Here is a 13,713-nt window from a genome sequence, read left to right on the forward strand (position 1 = left end):
GGATTTAAAAATTTAATATTCCGATATACCGGGCAATACTGTTTTGTGTTTCTTCTTTACAGATATACTTCACATAAACAAAGATTATCCGTAACATTTGTTATGTGTAGTTATGAGACCTCAACAAGATAACAGGACATAATGCAGTTTAAAAATGAACTTTTATATTGTCATAAATAGAACAGAATAGTAGAAGTACAGGTGATTGCTATGGTTTGTGGTGGATTTGTGGCTTTCCAAACACCCAACAGGGGAGTTGCAGAGTACCCTCTGGGTTTCTCACTACAAGGTAAAAGTGATGCTTTGAGTTAAATGCTAACATGCTCACAATGACAACATTCTGATGGTTAGCAGATTATAGGCTATAATGTTTACTGTGTTCGCCATCTTAGTTTAACATGTTAGCATGCTAACATTTGCTAATTAGAAGAAAGTGCAGCTGATGCTGATGGAACTGTCATTAGTTTTGCAGGTATTTGGATATAAACCAAAGTATTGGACAAATTTTAATTGTGATGATGGTGGTATAGATTACAGTTACCAGATCACCATTCAATCCAGTGGTTGCTAAAACATTTAAGTAATCCAAAAATGCCAACCTCATGGTGACACTATAGGAAATGTCAGGGTGGATTCATCATCTGGGGACTGTGAATGTCTGTACAGAATTTCATGTCAGTCCATCTAATAATTAGAAATTAAAAAGTTGATTTCATTTTGGACCAAAATGGTACACTGACCAAAGAACCTACAATGCCATCCCTGGAGCTATGCTACTAGCACGGCACATCCTACCCCATTCCCTCTTGTCTGATCCCATATTCTTGCATTTTATATGTTGCTCCCACTCCTTCTATACTGATGTAGAATTGGCTACCAGTGGGCATGACTAACTGGCTAAGCCTTTTCCTGATATTCTGCGTGAGTCTCTGCCTGATTTTGCAGATAAAAGAAGCTGTGCCAGATATGGGCACTTTGAGAGTCATCTGATAAGCAGATTGGAACAGAACTGTAGTTACAGCTTCTGTTATATTGCTTATGTGCTGGAAAGAATCCTTTACAGTGCCATGCAATAAGCAACACTGCAGCTTTAATGAGTGTACATCAAGTAGCTTAACTGAAGTGGTGTGGAAACTGTCCTTGGATTAGGAGACAGATAACCATATGCTTCACATTTTCTCGAAGCTAAAAATCTGAGGCATGCAGGTAGAGGACAGTACAGGAGACGTTCCATCAAAATGCTTCCGACTGTATTCTCAGCCTCTTCTTACCTCAATCTCAATCTCTCATAGATGGTGACGTAGAAAGTTGATAATGGATTCCATCGTAGCTCACTGTGATAAAAGGCGACACAGCTGAGTCATGTGGTCTTATCATCTCTTTGTGTTCAACGTGCAGGACAGATCATCCCATAGCCACAAGAGAAGCCCATTGTCTCTTTTCTCTGCCTCTGAAAATGAATTCTACCGAGCAAGATTTTCAAACAAAATCCCATTCCCCCCCCCCCAAAATCCTGCTGCAAATGAATCATGCCAGAGTTTTCATTCCATCCCTCTGTTCGTCTCCTGCTTTTTGTGTTTGAATGCTATGGAAGAGTTAAGATTATGAATGCCTTTTTAAAAAAGAAAACATTACATGGTCTGGCTCAGGCAAACTGGAATTATAGCAAATTGTTTGTAAAATTAAACTGTAACAATATAGCAAACACAATTTAATTTTGTGTCAGGGCCACAAATCGTGTCTACCCTACAAGAGCTGGTTTGTTTTTATGTTGTTTGGGCTTGTTTCAGGTCCCAAGCACAATTTAATCAACCATTGCAGGTGCATAAAACAGAGATGACTGTGGTTTGCGACACAATAGCAAAAACACAAATCGGATTTTCCATTTGCTGCTACAATTAAACAGCTGAGCTGCTGATGAACACTTTCCAATTTTCTCCTTCCCCAGCTGCAGCTGCTCTCTATCCTTCACTTTCTCTATCCATCTATCTCTCTATCTTTCTATCTATATATCTATCTATCTATCTTAACGCAACATATATTGATTATTTTAGTTAGAGCCTCCATTAAAAATCATACAATCTAATGCAAATAAATTGCAGCCACCTGTGATCACTGGTGGATAAGCCTCTTTCAAATTTCCATAGTGTTGTTCCTCTCAGAGCTAAATACAATCATTACAATATCACTACTGGCCCTGCATGGCTCATCTGTGGGACATAGGACAATTTTGTTGCACCTATTGCTTATGATTGATGTGAGTAACAGAAATCCATTTTACTGTATTCACAGACAATATGAAAAAGCAGGAGGTGTTGTATTGAGTGCTGGCCAACAGATAATGTTATTGTAAGTGCAATAATATTCACTTGGCATGTGTGTAACTGATTGAATTAGTTTTCTGTCAATTGTTGCTTTCTCATTTGGGTCTCACACTGCTCCGAAGCAATGTAGCTTATTATTATTTAATAAAAACCAAATCAATTCGGTTGATCTCTGTGTTTTGGTGTTATTGTGTCTTCAAATCAAAAAGCTTTCCCTTGGTAAAGAAATAGCAACCCTGTCTTATAATTGCATTGTGAGTGTAGGCACTTTTGACATTCATATATAGCATATGACTTGCATTTTAATAAATCATGACAGTTTTATGAAAGTGATGGTTCTGCACCTCCAGAGGCTACGGATCCCTTTAAGGTAAAGAACATCTCTTGCTTTATAGGAATCTATGATGTTTTGATGAAAATAATAAAAATACTTGTTACAGTAGTATACTATATACTTACAATTACTCCCATGTAATATGTTACCAAATATCAAATGAAAAACATACATTTTAACAGTAACTGTCTTAATCTTCTGAAGTTCATTTGGACTCTTCCAAATAATTTTAAAGGGTCAGTTCACCCACATTACAAAGACATTCTGGTCCACCCTAATAGCAACTAGGTAGTTAAGTTTTTTCCTGTAAAAAATTTGAGATCTTCATCTCAACATAATGGAGGAGAATGTAATTTTGTTTTTGGTGCTCAAAGCATTAAAAAAGAGACATTCCAACTGGGACTTGTCTTTCCTGAAACAATGTCCCAGTGTGAGGGGCATGAATAAAATTCCATTATGTTAGATTGGCAGCGGATGTTTCAGGGACAGCTATAGCAGGGGCGTTTCCAGGCTCTTGAAACATTGGGGGCTTAGCCCAGCCCAGAAATCTTTCATGTTTTCACCTGTTTTCACCCCCCACCCCCCATTGCCACCTACCCAAAGTACGTCTGTAAAGCAAAAGTAAATGACCTTCACGCAGTAACTCTCACATCTGTCTCATTTACTGATAATAATTAACACTGATAATATTTACTAGGGGGGGACTGGGGGTCCTCCCCCTGAAAAATTTGGGCTTTAAACATTTAATTTCCTGCATTCTGGTGAATTGTTTTGCACCAATTTATTGAGGAAATGTCTGAGGTGACAATTCAAAATAAAATAATTTACTGTAATATAATGCAGTAAGGCTGTCAGGATTGTCTGTATTGATGTCAGATATGTTTCTCCTGTAGATCAACTTTTCTCATTTAATCTAATCCCAGCTGAGTCTACATACATGCAGGCATGCCTGAAGTAGCCTAAAGTCTTTGTGCATGTGGCACCTTTTCACCTTAATGATAAATTAGCTTAATTATTTTGAATTTAGTTTAAAAAGAAATACTGATGAAATGTTACACTTAAGTTCCTGCATTCTGGAGACATTTTCTGCCCAATTTGTGGTGGAAATGTCTTTATTTTTATAAAGGGAAGGGCAAAAGTTTGGTGGCAGGTGACAATTCAGAATATAAAAATATACTAGAATGTAATGCAGTAGCTTATTCTTTTTTTTACCTTAAGTTACTTTTTTAAAATATATTTATATTCAATATATTTATATTGCATTGCAGGTTTTGTTATTGTGCAAATAAACTTTTCTCATAGCATTTTATTTGTTAATTAACATTTCTCAGTGGTCACGGCTCTCCTTTACTCATTCAAGTGCCTGCTCTATGCAGGGTAGGCTTTGCAGCTGATGTTGAAGCTACTGCAGCTCCACTACCAAACATATCGGTTATTTTCATGCATTTCTTTTGGACCACAACACAAGAAACAGCTCGAGCAGAGGGGGAGGGAGTGGGGCTAGTAAGAGATGGGATTGGGTCAGCCCAATGTCAGTATGCTTTATGGGCCGATCGTTGGCCCATTTTTTAAAATCAGTTAGACCTATAGAAATAGCCTTAATAATTTACGTAACACCGGCACAGACACAGAGCCCGTCGGGGACTGTAGCCTACAGCCTGTAGACGAGCGCACTGATCTTCTTCAGAGGAAGAAAACTGAAACTGAAAACACTTGTGATCAGACAGCAATATCACCACAATTCCACACAAATGTTCACTTCAACACCTCTGATAAACTGCAGCTTACAGCCGCTTTAGAGGGAATGAAGCATCCTGGAGACAGTAAAACAGTGACAGAGACAGCAGGACACAGAGCGTCAGGTGTCTGTGTCGCGGTCAGGTGATATTCTCTCACTACTGTGCAGGGACTGTTAATCGTTTGTGTTAATACATTAACTAGACACTGACTGACAACATTTATATTTAAATGTACTGATTACAATTTGAAGCTGAATCTGAAGCTGTGAGCAATGCGCTCTCGCTCTCTTTCTCTTGTGCTCTCTCTAAATGCTGGCAGTCTGAGTAACGGTGGTAGGGGGCCACATTACGTGAACTTCAAGCAAAATGTATCAGTTATTGCGAATAGCCTCCGCTCTTTGAAGACCTGTGAGACAGGCTTTGTCATGAAGATTCTTAAAGGAATACTGAGACATTTTGGGAAATCCGCTTTCTTGTCAAGAGTTAGATGAAAATATCCATACCAGTCTAATGTGTGGATGCTAAATATGACGATAGAGGTGGCAGCAGATTAGCTTGCACTGGCGTAAAGACAACCGCCCATGACACCACAACTTGTCATTTTTACATTTTGTTTTTTGTACAAATTAAACACAGGACATCGAACATGTCAGTTTGTGAGTTTTAGAGGTGCTGGCATGCAGACGTTTGTACCTTTGGACAGAGCCATTCTGGCTGTTTCCCCCTGTTAGCAGTCTTTATGATAACAGCTAATAACAGATCCTTGCTTTAGCTTCAAATTTAGTGTTCAGATATGAGAGTGGTATCAATCTCCTCATCTATCTATCAGCAAAAACTGTATTAACCTTATAATACTGGTGGGAAAACTCACTGAAGACAACGAGTTTAATGGTAAGTGCCTCAAATCCATACTTGCTATATGTTAATTTGCTTTGCCATTTGGTTTGCCGTTATTCTCCAGATGATCTCCTGTGATCATATCTCCAGTCAGCCTAAAATAGGTGACCTGAAAGACATAATTGTCAGATACAAATGTCACAGTTCCTCCTGCTTCTCGTCTTTAAGCTAAGCTAAGCTAACTGTCCCTTGGCATTCTTTATATTTAGCGTATGGACATGAGAGTGGTGTTGATCTTCTCACATAACTCCCAGCAAGAAGTGAATGTGCTTATTTACACAAATCTTAAATTCTTTCAAACCGCAGCACACGAAGCCCACACCATCTACATTTCTACCCTTGCATGGAGCATGGAAAAAAGAACATTATGAATTTTGTATGTGTTGATGCCTCTGGGGCTGCTAGCCCTGAACCTTTCTTGTGGTGATACAAATGAGGCGATTAGAGTGCAGAGGACAAATAGAGCATTCAAACTGTATTGTGTTGGCCAACCACATCATACACACTCCAGAGCCTTCTCCACAGTTCACACACATACATAACTTTACATTCACCGACTTGCACACTCCAGCACACACTCAGTTTTTTGCCCAAGAGTGATAAAGATCTGGTGAAGGTCGTGAGAGGGATCTCATTCTCAGCTGAGATGAGCCTGCTGATAGTGTCAGTCCTGCGGGCAGATTAGCCTAGTCTGATTCCACTGCTGCCCCAGTCATCCCAGTGGTGTCATGGCTGCAGCACAGATGCTATCGCAGCCAGCCAGCCACCGATGACCCTTGAAGTCCATTACAGATTCCATTTAACTTAGTCCCATGCACGGGAATAGTGTGGAGAGGACGATGTCGTGTGTGCGTGCAGATGTCTGAGTGTGAGCTTGTGGTTTTGTGTGTGCATGTGTTTGTGTGTGTGTTTTTAAAGGATGAATAAAACTGAACTGAACCTGCTACACATTTACTCAACTGGGAGCTGCCAAGTACAACTAAAGTTTTCTGACTAGCTCAAGTGGAGTAATTCTGGGATCGTGTCTTGCTCAAGGCACATCAAGGCTGTTTGCTGAGGGAGGGGTGAGTATTTCTCTTTCAGTTTAAACCCCCCCTCAGAGTTTCCCAGCCAGTCTGAAACTCAAGAATAATAATTTGGAGGTCAGAAAAATGGTTTTGCTGACAGCCTGAAGGTGAAAAGACAGACATAAAAATGGATGAAACATTGTCTTGTCTGCAGTTATTTTAGCCATTGCATTGTGGAACTTGGTGTTGAAAGTGAGGTTGTTTTTCTTTGCTGCCATTTTGGAGATTCAAACTTGACAAGTCGATCTATTTTAATCACAAAGATCTTAGGACACGCAGTGCATCTCGCTACTTTGAATATCACATTATTCACCAAATACCGCAGGTTGTTGGGGTTTTTGTTGCACAACAGAAAATGTTTTTATGCGAGAGTGACAAAAAGCCAAGTTTAAAAATAAAATAGTGGCTAGAAGGTGCTCATTACAGCTGTTGCCAAAGAAATGATTTGTTAGAAAATCAAGACCCCCTTCATTCTTCGGTAATTAGAATGCTTTTGTTAAGGTGTCATTATGACATGAATTTTTAAGACCATCTTTGGATACAAATACTCGTTTTGGCTGAAGACTAATCATCAATGTCAAACATATGTTTGTATCGTTATTAAGAAGGGATATTAAGGGGGATATACCTTATCATCCTTTAAGTATGAAAGAACCTTTAGTAATGGATTACACAGGTTATATAGTGAAAAGGGGTTTTCTGGCATTTATGAAATTGGCACAGGATTAAACTAGAAGGAAGTGTTCACAATTATATTTACATTTTGCAGGACTGCAGTGTCGGATTGTGATAATCCCTTTGGTTCTGGTCTTGTTTGTTGTGCTTTTTTCCTATTTTCTCCTACAGCCTGATTCATGTTAAATAAAAAGTGTTTCTAATGTCGTGGGGCGAATTTATTACTCATTAAAATGATTTGAAATTAAATCCAAGCCCACTTTACACAACACAGGCCATTTTATTGGTTAATTGAGTGACGCTTTAGATTGCAGCCCACAAACTACAGTGTAATTATTTAGCATGTACCAGCTGCACGCTGTTAGCAGTTAGCTGTTAGCAGTTAGCTGTTAGCAGTTTGTGTTCATCCTTAAAGTCTTTTCTCGTGTAAACCAATAAATACCTCAAATAAAGCATAAGTTTCACCTCACATAAAACCTTGACTCACTAAATGAGATTTCTAAAGCTATTGCAGTGTAATACTTTCAGGTGTGTGCAAATGTGTGTTGATTTACTATCCTGTATGTTTTTTAAATGTAGTGTAATTTATATAAGTCCAACCTTAATGCAAAACTGCTACCCCCTCATTCCCTGTACATCTTCCCCTGTACCTACCAGTAGGTACACAGTAAGTATTTTATTGGTACCCTGTATGTACAAAATATTTTTAATTATTAATTAAATAATTTGTGGGCTGTATCTAAAGCTTTTCTGTTTGTGGTTTCCATTGTTGTTTCACTATCTGACACCCTGTAATGGGCTACTACAAATAACAAAAAGAGTGTGTGTTATAAGGGGGAACATATTTAGGAGCCTCTCCACATTGTATTGTTCATCCTGTGCAAAAATGAATGTAGACCCTGGTTCCTCACACAATCTAAAATGAAATGTGAACACATAACAAAGCTACATCTGACAGCACAGCGGCGGATTCTGTGAATACCTAATAGCTTTTTTGACTTGAAATCCATGCGAGGATTTGTATTTTTCTAGAACTGTATGGACTGAATAATCAGGGAAAAGGTCCAAACACGGGCATCTTCTGTGATATTCAAAAGGATGTATCAGCGCTGAATAACATATTCTTTTAATTAATTTTCATGAGAAGCAAGATATGTAAGATATGTGAAGCCCTTCTCTTCCCTCCCTATCTCAAAGTGCTTACGCCTTATACCAGAGTCTCGCAGCCAAAGCGACCATCAAAGAAAAGGTCATTTGGTAGAAAATACGATATATGCTCCATGCTCTCTGGGTTTTTTTCATTCATCGTTATTTTTTCATTTCAAAACGAAACACTGTCATATGTTTCTTCCCCCAGGATGTATTCCCTCTGAGTGTATCAAATACCTACTCTTATTCACCTTCAGCGAGAAAACATTGTCAGATAATACATTCTGTCATGAAACCCCTCCTTTTATGCACACACACTGCGGCCTATAAAACCCTTGTATATTTCAGACTTTCAGAACATACTGTATAATTGTGTGTTGTTGCTGCTTTTGTTATTGCTGTCTGTCAGTGTTACTCATTTATCCGTCTATTTTTTTGGTTGTGTAGCTTTGTTTTCCTGTTTCCTCCACTGTTGGAAGAAAACAACCATTCCTGAATGATGGCTAATTGGTTTCAAGCAATGGCAAACCCACTGTCTAACAATGCCCACTGAGCATTATTAACAGGTAATCACCTCATATGCCAACATCTTCATTTATGTCAGCTATAGAAATGACTGACAAGCAAATCTTCCCCCTGCTGTTTTATTGAGGTCATTTCTTGGTTAAACAAAATCATCCAAGATGTGCAAAGCTGTGTTGTTCAGCTGTAAATACTAATTCATTTTTCTAGCGCTGATGATGTAAAGCCTAGAAGTGTTTCCAGTTATTAGTAAGCATTTCCAGGATTCTGTATGTTTTAATAATGTTGGGGTTTATTGGCTTTTATATGCACTATTGTAAGTACAGGCCCACTGAAAAGCTCCAAATCACTTGCGTTCTTTTACACTAGCTGTGCATTGCCTCCCAAAAGCCTCATGATAAATTCGAATCAGTATATGTTCTCATTTTGACGTGACCAACATGCTGAAAAGCTGTAGCAAAGCTTTTTGAGATACTGCTCTCCCGAAAGTGCAGTATACATACCCCGCTCCAGGCTGCCCTTAAATTCCCACAAAAATATGAAGAACAAGACTTCTGCTCGGGATGTACCATGGTACCATCTCCCTTTTAACTAGTATCATGTTAACAACGTCCATTGCAACAATCCATTCATAATAATCACAGTGCAAATTATTAAGCTTAAATATACAACTGAAAATTGTGTCCATTTTATTGCATTCTGTTATTCCTTTAAACAATGAACTGTGCCCCTTCATTTTTTAACTTACCCTTTTTAAGTGTAGAGGTCTGATAAACCAACAAGGCATCTTGTGCACTGTACTAAACACTCTGTTACACCGGCTGATGCTGACTTTGCCCTTTAGCAGAAAATGAATTTAGACTGCAGCTTCTTTAAAGGTAACAATAATTGACATTACAAAATGTTCAAGGACAGACAATATCTGGCTTCCAGCCAAATAGCCTGCACATCAGACTCCAGTAAGAGGACCTGCTGGGTGTGACAAGCATCAGCGCCACAAACAGCCTGGACAGCCCTGCATCTAGCTGACCAAGGTGTACTTTTTGCCAGGAATAATATAAAAGTGTCTAAAAAAACATTGCAGGAGAATGCAAAAGTATTGCAAAGTAATACACAAAACTGTTGTGAGGGATCAAAAAAGTACTTCAAAGAACATTTCCACAGGGGCCCTTAAGGGTGTTATGTCACTGTTGTAAAATCCCAAGAATAAATGTACCAATATCTTGTTTATTCAAATAATAAAATTAGAGGTTCTTGTAAATGCAAGAAATAGCTGGATGGCAAAACAGATTTCTATGAAAAACTAATATAAACCACTATGTTTGTAGATACAAGGGATGAAGTGACAGGAGGGGGATTTGTCATGTAGTTATATTGGCAGGGGGGGAAAATCACACCCTTTAAAATCTTCTGTGCATATAGCATACTCATATTCTTACTCACATTAATCATCCTGTCAGAGAGTAGATCAAGTACATTTATCATTAATAAATTAGTCAGTGATGGTGGTGGTGGTGGGGGGATGCTTGCGGTCTATGCATGTGTGGTTTTATGATTTTGTGCTAATTAGATCTGGAGAACATGAAGGGCCTGGGATTTAAAATTGTAATATGTCTGATTCTGTGTTTCAGCCAGATACAGAAGCTAAATCCTCCATCAAGACACAGGTGACATTTGGGAACAGCTGGCTGGCCTTTCTGAGCTCTGTGCTCCACTTCACAGGTGTCGCAGAGCAAATATCCACTGGTCAGCTGTCCAAGAGGCAGTCTGAGGCCAGTTTATGTGAGGAGGTGAGATTGGAGAAGTTTTAATTCAGTCAGTAAGAGTTATCTTGCGTGCACATGCCCAATGTCCATATCCAACTGGCACTACTGGCAGAACATCGTGTTGTGAGGGAGGAATGCAAAGTTCATGGTTCAGTGTTTGTGCTTATTTCGTGAAATGTTATAAGACGGTTTTGCTTCTTGGCTCTGGGCAAGACCACCTCTGTTGAATCCAATTCAATTGAGTGTAGGCCATGACCAAAGAAAATTCTTGAGGCTCATCAGTTCACACTTTTTTATGCTGCTGAGTGAAAGAGGTAGAAGAAAACAAAACATTGTGTAAAAATAAAACTGCATCATATTAAGAGGTGTTTCGAATGTTTTGTTCACCCTTATTTACATACTGAGGGGAATATAGAAAAGCTCTCAATATGTATTACCATAATGTTTAATCAACACATCTACCCAGGTGTTCCTCCCAGGTAAACACGTTACTCTCTTTGTTGTCAGCAACTGTCAGTAACGAAGCCAAGCTCTATAACAGAAATGGCATATTATGAATAAAGGAATTGCAAGTGTAGAATGAAATGCAAAATAAAAAAAACTATTCCACTACATCTGTTATGTATCTGTAAGTGTGTTTGTTTACATTGTATATTTTTATTTCCCCATGGGGATTTTTCTTTTGATCAGTAATTGAGATGCATGAACATCACACACTGTGGAATATTTATTTATTTATTCTCAAAGACTCACCATAGTATGTGTATTCAGTGACAACTGAATGACAAGAGGATAGCATGGCTTCCCAAGGCAACATCACTCTGACTAGTAGCTCCTGTACATTCAACATCTCTCTAGAAATGCAAAGTCAAGAAATGTTTCCCAGGCCATTCGCAGGTCAGTCTATACATTGTGGCCGACCTCTCCCACCCCGGACACAGACTGTTTCAGACACACCCCTCCTGCAGGAGGTTGCGGTCCGTCAGGACAAAAACCTCACACCACATGAACAGTTTCTTCCCATCTACAGCTGGCCTCATCATCAAGGCCCGAGACCCCAGCTGACACTGACTCTCATGCTAACCTGTCTCCTGATGTAAATGTTTGCGCAATACATATAAATAACTGCCACATTGCACATAGTCTCTTTATTCTTTTATAACTTTTACATCTTTGTTCCTTATTTGTATATTTATATTCATATTTATATAGGTTTATGTCCAGCACCTAGTCACATAGCAATTTCCTTGTACATGTAAAAACTACTTGGCAATAAAGTTGTTTCTGATTCTGATTTTGATTCTGACTATACATTAGCATGAAGCTATGGTCAACCATCTAGCCTGCGGACCTAATGGCTGATCCTGTTGTTGGTGCCCATATGGCATCAGTTGGTAGATTTTGGTTTATTTACTGAAAAATGCACAAGAACACAATAAGTAAACACTTTGTCTAACACTACAGTGTCTCCCACATACAGTATAGACTTTACCTGGGGGTGCCACGCAGGTATATGAACAGCCACCACAGTATATTTGGCAACCCACTTTTTGCAGAGAAACACAGGGAGAGATGTTATGTGGTATTACATCACAAGACGTGGACATGGTCATGCACGTGCAGAAGGGGGGTGCGATGGATGCTTGAGCACCTGCCCTTTTGCCCTTTGATGCCCAAAGTGCCCTTTTGTCAATGACAAATTTAATTAATTTTGTGAAGGCCCAATCAAACTATTAGTAAAATGAATGAATAATAATTTTGCAGTAAATAAAATGACCCTCATTTTGACCTTTCACCTGATGACCTCTTCCGTGATGAGCCCTCCCGTTCAGACACGGTTAGTGATTCAGCAGCACTGCCTACAGGACACCTGCGATTCCGCCGGTAAGACGAGTTTGCCGCAAAGTGCTTGTTTTGGGTTGTTGGATGTATTTTACTAGAGAGACGCAAATAACGTTGCTTCTAGACAAAGATAAACAACAGGTGCTCTATTCACTTCGTTCTTGCTGTTTGAGGGGGGAAAGTTTCACGGGTGTCGCAAGGTCTGGTATTTTTATGTAATTTGACTAAAAACCTTTAACTTGAACTAGGATTATTACAGTAGCTTTATAAAAAATGTAGTGTGCCTTAAAATAATTATAACAACATTGGTAAAACGGGTTTATACTGATTCTTTCCCCTCCAACTTATAGCTTACTTATCAGCCCTTTTTTAAATGATCATTTAACAGTATTAGAATAGATTTAGCCTACATTTTAACTGTGTTTACAACAGCAAACCTACTATATAAACTAAATAACTGGAAATACATGTAATAATGTCGTGTCAATGTAAAATAAATAATATTCCTGACATCAAAGTAAAGAGTGTAGAAGAAATGGCCCTATTAGATTTCAGAAAAAGATATGAAATGTTAATCTGTGAGCGTCTCCCTCTTATTTTCTCATAGCAGTCAGCCTTGGCAGCAGCTGCAGCACTACAGCAGGTCAGTCATTCTGAGCCAGTCCCAAACACTCAACAGTCTTTACATCTTGGTCACATATTTGTTTAATTAGCTAATATATATCCCATGTTTGTTATAATATATCTAGTCACAGATCACCATAGCATCAGCAACAACAGTAGTATCAGCAGCAGCGTCCCCAGCAACCCCTCAACAGCAACTGTTCGCTGTAAGTTATGTCGGCCCACAGTGTTTTAAAGCTAGACCTGAGTATTCCCTGTTAAACACCGTCACAGTATTTGCTGATGTATCGATACAGAAGCATCAGTATATGCATATCAGCAAGGAATACATAACGATATATTTCTGTATTGAGATTTTGAGAACAGGCCTATTTAAATCCTTGTTCCATTTGCCCCTTTTATACTTTGAGCACCTGCCCTTCTAAAGGTCTCTGCACGGCCCTGGACATGGTGGATATTTTACAAGCACGGACCAGGTAAAGCAACAATGAACAGTAAAGACAACAGCACAGATGTCATTCGGTACCATGCTGGTTTCGATCATTTCTCTACATCATTAACAAGCCTCCTCCACACGCGCCGCACCTGTTGCTGTAAAAACGGAATTGCAGGTGGAAAAACACACAAGACGAGTTCTCTGTCTTTTCGGGGACTTCATAAAACATACTGCTGATGGAGAAAGTCAACAGAGCAGACACATACAGGGAGAGGGAAACAGAGAGAGGCTGGGCAAGCCTGTGTGTTTGCAGTGGGAGACCAGAAGTATAGTTGTGT

At 39.1% G+C, this 13,713-nt stretch overlaps 1 long non-coding RNA gene across 1 annotated transcript in view; it reads left to right on the forward strand.

Moving 5' to 3' along the window:
- The window catches only part of LOC123977909, a 46,947-nt gene extending 35,712 nt beyond the window's left edge, over nt 1-11,235 (forward strand). Inside the window, exons 3-4 of the long non-coding RNA XR_006826794.1 lie at nt 8,633-8,751; nt 10,339-11,235. This is a non-coding gene — a long non-coding RNA (uncharacterized LOC123977909). The remainder of the gene's footprint in view (nt 1-8,632; nt 8,752-10,338) is intronic.
- The last annotated feature ends 2,478 nt before the right edge of the window (nt 11,236-13,713 follow it).

This window comes from Micropterus dolomieu, linkage group LG10 (genome assembly GCF_021292245.1).
Source record: "Micropterus dolomieu isolate WLL.071019.BEF.003 ecotype Adirondacks linkage group LG10, ASM2129224v1, whole genome shotgun sequence".
NCBI lineage: Eukaryota > Metazoa > Chordata > Actinopteri > Centrarchiformes > Centrarchidae > Micropterus > Micropterus dolomieu.